The following is an 8101-nucleotide window of genomic DNA, read 5'->3' as shown; positions in this document are numbered from 1 at the left end:
GTGTATCAAAGTTTAGGGGGAAGTTGACCTAGCTGCTTCTGGGTCATATGAAATTTTGAAGGCACTTCTAATACTGATGTAAAATCTCTGTGGTCTAGCCAGGACCTTTTAGTGCCTTGGTACTGATGCTATACATGAGTAACATGATCCATTTATGTCTCAATGGTGAAAGGCCAGCAAAACTGTTCTAGTTCCCCCATACAGAGCTATGGGCCCAGCTTCTCTAGTTGGACCCAACTCTCATTGTCAGCTCCATATGTCTATGTTTCTGTCATTCTTTCTACTTAGTACCTTTTCCCATTCAGCACAACCATACCATATCAATGACTCAGAAGATCATTCCATTCATCACTTCTCAATTTGTACAGAAGGCTTGACGGAGGCTCTCATCCTTCATATTGTGGCAACGCAGTTCCACAGCCCAAGTGCCTGATCGCTCCATTATATTCTCTAATTCTTATTTTTAACATTGCCATTCCTTTTTTGTCACATATCTACACCAATTTCAACTCACTCCATTCCCCAATATTGTAATCTTGGCTTCCTATTACTGCGATAGGGCTTTAAAGGAAGAAATTGAAATGAAATAAAAATGTATGCATTGGAATATGGAAATAACTATGGACATCATACCTATCAAAGGACATTGACACTGACAAATCCCTCCCATAGAAGGAAAATGTGATTATCTAAGCTACAATTCAATACTATGTTCCTCCTCTGCTATCCTTAAATATATTAAATTCTCTAGACTTACTTGGAGCCAATGGGCCATTTGGTCTAAAGACAAAAGAAGCACACACACACACACACACACACACACACACACACACACACACCCCTTTAACTAGGAGTTAAAGTCCTGTCTAGTCCTTTTAGTGATCACAAGTTTCCAATTAAAGGCATCTAGTCAAGCAAAATCCAATAACTCCAAACAAGGCCATTCCACTATTAAACCGCTATAATTGTTACAAAATTTTCTCTTATGTGGAGAAAATATATCCCTTCATAAATTCCACCAGTTGCTACTAATTCAACCTTGTGGGCCACACAGGGTAGACTTTAATTCTACTAAAAGCTCCAGGTAATTTTTTTTTCCAGAACAGCTATATCATTCCTTTTACTTATGAGGTTGATTCATCAAACTTGAGAGTTAGACTTAACATCTCTATTAAATCTTTTATTTTTTTTTTTAATTCAGCCACTTGTTGTCACTTCTCAAAGCCTTCCTTGCTGCTGACTGAACTATCTAGTGTGCTAGTTAATTATCCCTAGTTTAATAACTTGGGGGGAACATTTTGTAACTGGTATCTATTCATTTAAAATGTTGGACATTATAGGTCAAAGATAGCTCTGTAGACATTTCATAACTGAGTGCCTGCCAAAGAAAGATCCACCACATTATGTCTACTGCCACTACTCAATCACTTAAGAAATTTCTAATCTACCTCCCTCCATCATCACCTGCCTCACCATATATTCTCAAGAATAACCTAAAGAATCTTTGCTAATTGTACTATATCTGTAGCATTCTATTCTGGTTCTCATACATTTCTGTCACTATCCCCTCTCTCCAAAAAGGTTTGTTGTTATTGTTCAGTTCTGTCAATTATGTCACTTTCGCTGACCCCATTTGGGGTTGTCTTGGCAAAGATACTAGAGTTGTTTGCCATTTCCTTCTCCAACTCATTTATAAGTGAGGAACTGAGGCAAATGGAATTAAATGACTTACTTAGGTTCACATAGCTAGTAAGTGTCTGAAGCCAGGTTTGAACTTAGGGAGATAAGTATTCTTAATTCCAAGCCTGGAACTCTATCAACTCTATGTGGTCTCTACTTACCAACAATGTAGATACAATCTTTGTTTATATTATTATCATCTCTTAACTAGACCATTCTAATGTGCCTCCAACCCTAACCCTAAATTCCTGCCTCCAATTTTAATCCTAAATGCCTCTGATTCTAAACCTCAGATAGTAGCCTTCTAATTGATCTCCCTCCATTTTCTCTCTTTAATCCATCTACCACATAATTGACAAACTTTATTATTCCATCAGTTGGACCTTCCTGATTAAGAAAGTTCAGTGACTCCCTAGTGCCTCTAGGACCAAATACAAACTTATCTATTAGAAATTAAAAGCTTTTGATCTAATCTCAACTTGTCTTTTCAATTTTATTATACATTCTGGACCTCTCCATGTCACCTATTACATCCTGCCTGCTGGTAACCTGAACTCTGATCTTGGGTAATTGGTCAATGCCCAGGGCTCCACACAACTTACTGGACTGCCAGCGCCTATTTTGCCTGTAATATTTTTATCCCTAGAGAGTCCATCACAGTGCCTGATATCCACTAAGTTGCTCTCTCTCTCTCCCCACACACACACACACACACACACACACACACACACACACACACACACACATACACACACACATTTTCCTACATACTATAGTACATTCAAACTGCCCTACTTGCTGCATGCCATACCCAACATTTCATATGATATAAATGCCTTAGTGTGGCTGTCCTTTATGCCTGGAATGTTGTCCCTCCTAACCTCTCCTCCCTCTTTTAGTTCCTCTGGCCTCCTTCAATTTGTAGCTCAGACACCTTCTGCAGGAGGACTTTCTCTGCCTCCCCTACCACGTGAATGTTTTTCTCTCTAAGGTTACCTTCCATCTACTTTACATGAATCTTATATATACCTACTTAGAAAAATGACATTTTACCAGTGAGAATGCAAAGCCCTCAAAGGCATTTTCTTTGTTTATTTTAACATCCCAAGAACATAGCCCCAAGTCTGGCACATAGTAAGCACCTAATGGCTACCCAATAAATGCTTACTGAATTGAATTGCCCAATCTGCCTTCATAGTCATCATTTCAAAAAGAAAAGAAGTGGGTCTGACACAAAGTATTGTTGAATGTCCTTTTTAACCTCATTTTCTCCCAATTTTGTTTTGCAGAACTTCAAGTTCACAAAAAAAATACAAAAGAAATGGGAACACACGTAATGGCACAATCAGCCCATCATATGTTGTCAGTGTAGGCAAGAAATAGTGTAAAAGGTCTTTTGGAAACAACACATTAACAAAAAAGAGGCAATTCTATCTTGTGGTGAGAGTGAAGCATGAACAATGGACAGCCAAAGTAGAGCACATGTAACCTGGAGATTGTAAAAAGGAAGTCGAAGATATTCACTGTTTCTGAAAGGTGCTATCTAGAAGTTACATGCAGAGGCATGACAGCTCAATAAAAGTCTAAATTACAAAACATTTAATAATATGCATCAGTGGAAGAAATTTCTACTCAAGCTCTGTGAAATGAAGAAATCATAGGTATAGAGCAAAAACTAAAACAAAACTAAGGAAAATATAGCTGGAAAACTATAGTCTAGGTTGGTTTGAGAAGCTTGCAATGAACATCCATGGAAGGAGCTATTAGCATTATGAAGGTGCCAAAGTGTAATCATTAATATAAGAATTAAACTATAAGCTTCATGGGGACAAGGTCTGAGTTTTTTTCTCTTCTTGTTTCCCTTGTACTTGGTACAATTGCCGGCACATAATAATTAATCAGTATATTCTTGCTGATAGATTGGATATTACTTTTGTTAATGAGATTGCTGTTGTTAAATCATTTTAAATCATTCCTGACTTTTGTGATTCCATTTGGGGTTTTGTTGGAAGAGATACTGGAATGGTTTGTCATGTCCTTCTCTAACTCATTTTACAATTGGGAAAACTGAGGCAAGCAGGGTTAAGTGACTTACCCAGGATCACATGTCTAGTAAGTGTCTGCGATCAGATTAGAAATCATGGAAATGAGTCTTCCTGTCTCCAGGCGCTGAGTCACCTAGCTAAACTAATGGAATCAAGGCCCCCTATTAAATTGCATCTTCTACTTAGTCCATTGAGATACCAATGAGATATTTTTGGATCTTCTCTCAGTGGTCTAACTTATCAGTTATCCATACCAAACATGGTTTCACATTCAGATTTGAGGATTATATTATCTAGAGTTTCATCAAATTCAGTAACATAGATTTTTAAGGAAACAGAACCAACTTTACGTTGGAGACATCCCCATCGTCTTTGAGCAACTTATGATTACTTTTTGAATTTAGCTATTCAACCAATCCTGGACCTAGCTAATTATATTATTAATCAATCTTTATTATGCCATTGCATACACCAATATAAAAAACAATGTAGCCTACTGGATAAAGTGCTGTCCTTAAAGCCAGGAAAACCAAGGTCCAGCACCCCTCTCTGATACATATTGTCCGTGAGATCTTTAGCAAGTCAGCTCAACTTTCAGTGTTCTGTGCAACTTGCTGAGGCTTAAAGTTACAGATACATGGCAACTTACATTGGCAGGAGTTTGCTCATCTAAGAAGTCCCTATATCAATCAAAATTTATGCACAGGCTTTATTCCTAATTCCAGTATTAGGAGCCTATGGGGTGAGCGGGAATCAAATGCCTCGGTGAAATACAGGTCTACTCTGTTATAGTGATTCTTTGCCATTTTCTTTCATACCAGGCTCTCCTTTAGCTATATGGGGAAGTCTAGATATCTATTCTTAGAATACAGTTTTTAAATTCATAAAATAAAATATATAGGACTAAAAAAAAACCAATTTTGTTGAAATATCTTTTTTAAATCACAGATACCTAAAATATATTGACAGACACTTTGTGGGTCCTTGAACCTCATGTTATGAACTCAGTCTATCTGTATTCCTTTAATTTAATAAATTACTCCAGTAAAAGTATTTTTTAAAGGAACATTGTTAGTTTGGCAGGAATTGATCAAGACCCTGCCTTGGTGAAGCTTTTCCTGAATTAGTCACTTATTGAATGTGCCTCCAAATCATATAAGAAGAAAGAAAAAAGGAATGAAATAAGCATTTCTTAAAGTCCTACTATGTGTTAAAAACACTGTGTTAACTTTCCAATCATCATCTCATGTTATCCTCACAATCCTGCTAGGTAGGTGCTATTATTATCCCCATCTCAGAGTTGAAGAAATTGAGACAAACAGAGGTTAAGTCAGTTGCACAGAGTCACACAGATAATAAGCATCTCTGGCTGAATGTGAACTCAGGGCTTCCTGATTCCAAGCCTAGCACTATGTCTACTGAACAACCAGCCACCTTATATAAAGGAGAAATAGGAACTAATAAGAAAGGCTGAAGGAAAGATATTTTTAAGCCTTTAGTATCCATCAGAACCCCCAAAACAAATCCATCTAGTCTACCAAATTAACTCCTCTCCTCTTCTCCAAGACCCTGTATTATAGTTTAGATATCTTAGTTTTCACTGAGGCTGCACAGGAATATTTACTATCCCTTACTTTCTATAATACCCCATTATAAGTCTTAGCTAGATGAGAAACTCCTTCCTCAAAGAATAAAATGGTGCATATCTTTAGGGCCTTCGATAGATTGAGCTTGGCATTGGCCATTTTTGAACCTGTAAGATTGAAACTTCTCAATCCTTCAGGTGACTGAAAGAGCTGTCAGAAATCTCACACAGAGAAGAAACTCAGTAGGGCTGGGCTGTAATGGATTTTTTCCATTTTTAAACACTTTAAATTATAGTTATTTATAGTACATTGTTTAGAAATCCTTTCCTGCAATATGTATTTTCTGTCCATTAAATTGTTACAGAGTATGAATATCCATATATTCTCAAAAACTAATTTGTATGCTAAGATTTCCTGCTTAACTCTTTTGTTCCTGGGAACATTGAAGGATAACTTCTTAAAAGTTTCACATTTTCATTTCATAGGCTTATATACTGAGAACAGGAAGGAATCTTCAAGGAAATATAGTCAAGGACTTTATTTTACAGATGAGAAAATTGATACCCAGAGCAATTAAGTGACTTGTTTGAAGGCATCCAGGTAGATTATGGCAAAGATTGAATCTGAAATATTTACTCAATCAACAATCATGTATTAATTACCTATTATGTACTAGGTACTATGGTAGCCATTGAGGATTAAAAAAAATAACAGTAAATGTGCCTATCCCTAAAAGCTTGTATTCTGATGGGAGAGATAACATCAACTCATATGAGTCCCACTCTGGTGGGAACAAATAAACACCTAGGGCAACCAAGAAAGAAGATATCATGCAAAATAAGGTTCTTAAATGAAGCTTTAAAGGAAATTAAAGAACTACAGAAGAATGGGTAAGGAGAGATTGCTTTCCCAGGATAGGGTACAGTCAGCATAAAAGCATGGGAGATAGATAGTTGGGAAAAAGGAAAAACAAGACAATTTTTCTGGACCACAGGGTAAGTGTGGCAGTATCAGTATAAAAATACTGGTAAGTTAGATTGTGGCCAGGCTAAAAATAGAGTTTATATATTACCATGAAGTAATAAGGAACCAGTGGAGTTTAATTGATGGGGAATGTGAGGCATGGTCATCTATAAGCTTGAGAGAAATTGCATTGCTGGCTAGGTAAAGGATGGAATATGTAGAAATGTTACATTTAGTTTATTGAACATGGGATCACACAGTATAATGCCCCTATTTGTTCCAGGATCCATGGCCATTTAGATTGTAAGGCCAAGGATCCTGGAGGAATGTCAATGGAATGGCAAGCAGGGTGGAAGCTTTTTGCTGCTTTGTGTTTGAGTGCTTCTCAGCACCAAGGGATCAAGTATCATTGATTAAGTCTTGCCTTTGCTTCAGTCAAGAGTCTTTGATTGAATCAGGAGTCTTTGAGCTGCTTAAGTCACAGGAAGACCTAGGTCACATGGGCTGGAGTCGCATAAATGTGACCCCCTCTGACCCTGAAAAGTCTATATATACTCTGATGTTAGCATTTTGCTTGGAGCTCACTCATTGGAAGAGTGTTCATGTAATTTGGCCAGATAAGACTCTGGGTAGCCAATAAGGAGCCCCCTCTCCCTCAGCTTTGAAAACCTGGATGTTGGTGCTTCTCTCTCTGGTAATTATGTATGTATTGCTATGGACAGTTAGAAGCCCTGACTGCTGATTTGTGATATTTGCTCTGTTTATATAATGTCTGCTTGTAATTTCTATTTGTGTTTGCTCTGAAGTTCAGGGTGTTGACTTTTCCCCTGAACTAAGTGAATGCTGCATGTATGTTTAACTAAACCCCTTAAAGTTTCTTTCCTTAGCAAAGCAGTTCAAAGAACCCGTATTAGCAGCCCCCCTGTGTGCTGGTGTTACTGGCCTTACACAGCCACAGTAGCTGCAAGCACCATTGTTGTTACACTAAGTATTAGGTATCCTCATTTTATAATTGATGAAACCAAAAGATAGAGAGAGGTTAAGGGACTTGCCCAGGGTCACACAACTAAAGAGCTAGTTGCTTGATTAGCCTTCATTCTTGAAGAGGACCAAAATGGCATCATTATGTTGGGGTCAAGATATGATGTATCCTGTTGTGGCTAATCAGACCAATGTGAGCTTGGAAGGCTTTACCATAGATCAGTCATGAATAGTCAATATAAACATTTGGAGTGGTGCAAAAGTTTTTGTGCATTTTTGTATGTATCTGTTTTGACTATAGGGTGAGATCTCCATTTGCAGTAAGCAGGCAAGGGTTGAGTTAAGCAGACAATTCTTACAGCACCATTTCTAGCCCTTTTCTCATGCCAGGAGGTACGCAGTGTGGTTTTTAAAAAATGGCTGCTCAGACACTGAGGGGACTGCCAAATCCCACTGCTAGTTCAGTCCAGGGAGAAGACAACCCCACTTCCTGAGCAACTTGTGTGCATGGCTGTGAATATTTCTTCCAGTACATCCACAGCTGCTGCTTCACCACTTGCCTGTTGCCGTAGTCCTTTGAGGTATGTAAAATGGTAAAATGGTATGGATGATGTCTTCTCACTCATGTATAAATTTAAATTAAGCGAGGCAGAGTTGCACAAAGTAGTTGGCCTTACTCCTTCTTCCACAGTCACTGGAGTCCAGCGGCAACACAAAAGTCAAGATGGCTGGAAATGGCTCGGGATGCCGTGGATGACCTTGGAGCCTCCAGTGTCTGACCAAGCTCTAAACACCCCTCAGTGACTCCTTCTGCCACCTTCAAGGCCGTTGAAATAAATTATTCTC

The sequence above is a fragment of the Trichosurus vulpecula genome, chromosome 3, assembly GCF_011100635.1.
Source record: "Trichosurus vulpecula isolate mTriVul1 chromosome 3, mTriVul1.pri, whole genome shotgun sequence".
NCBI lineage: Eukaryota > Metazoa > Chordata > Mammalia > Diprotodontia > Phalangeridae > Trichosurus > Trichosurus vulpecula.
The sequence above is the reverse complement of the archived record's forward strand: the minus strand, read 5'-3'. Positions refer to the sequence as shown.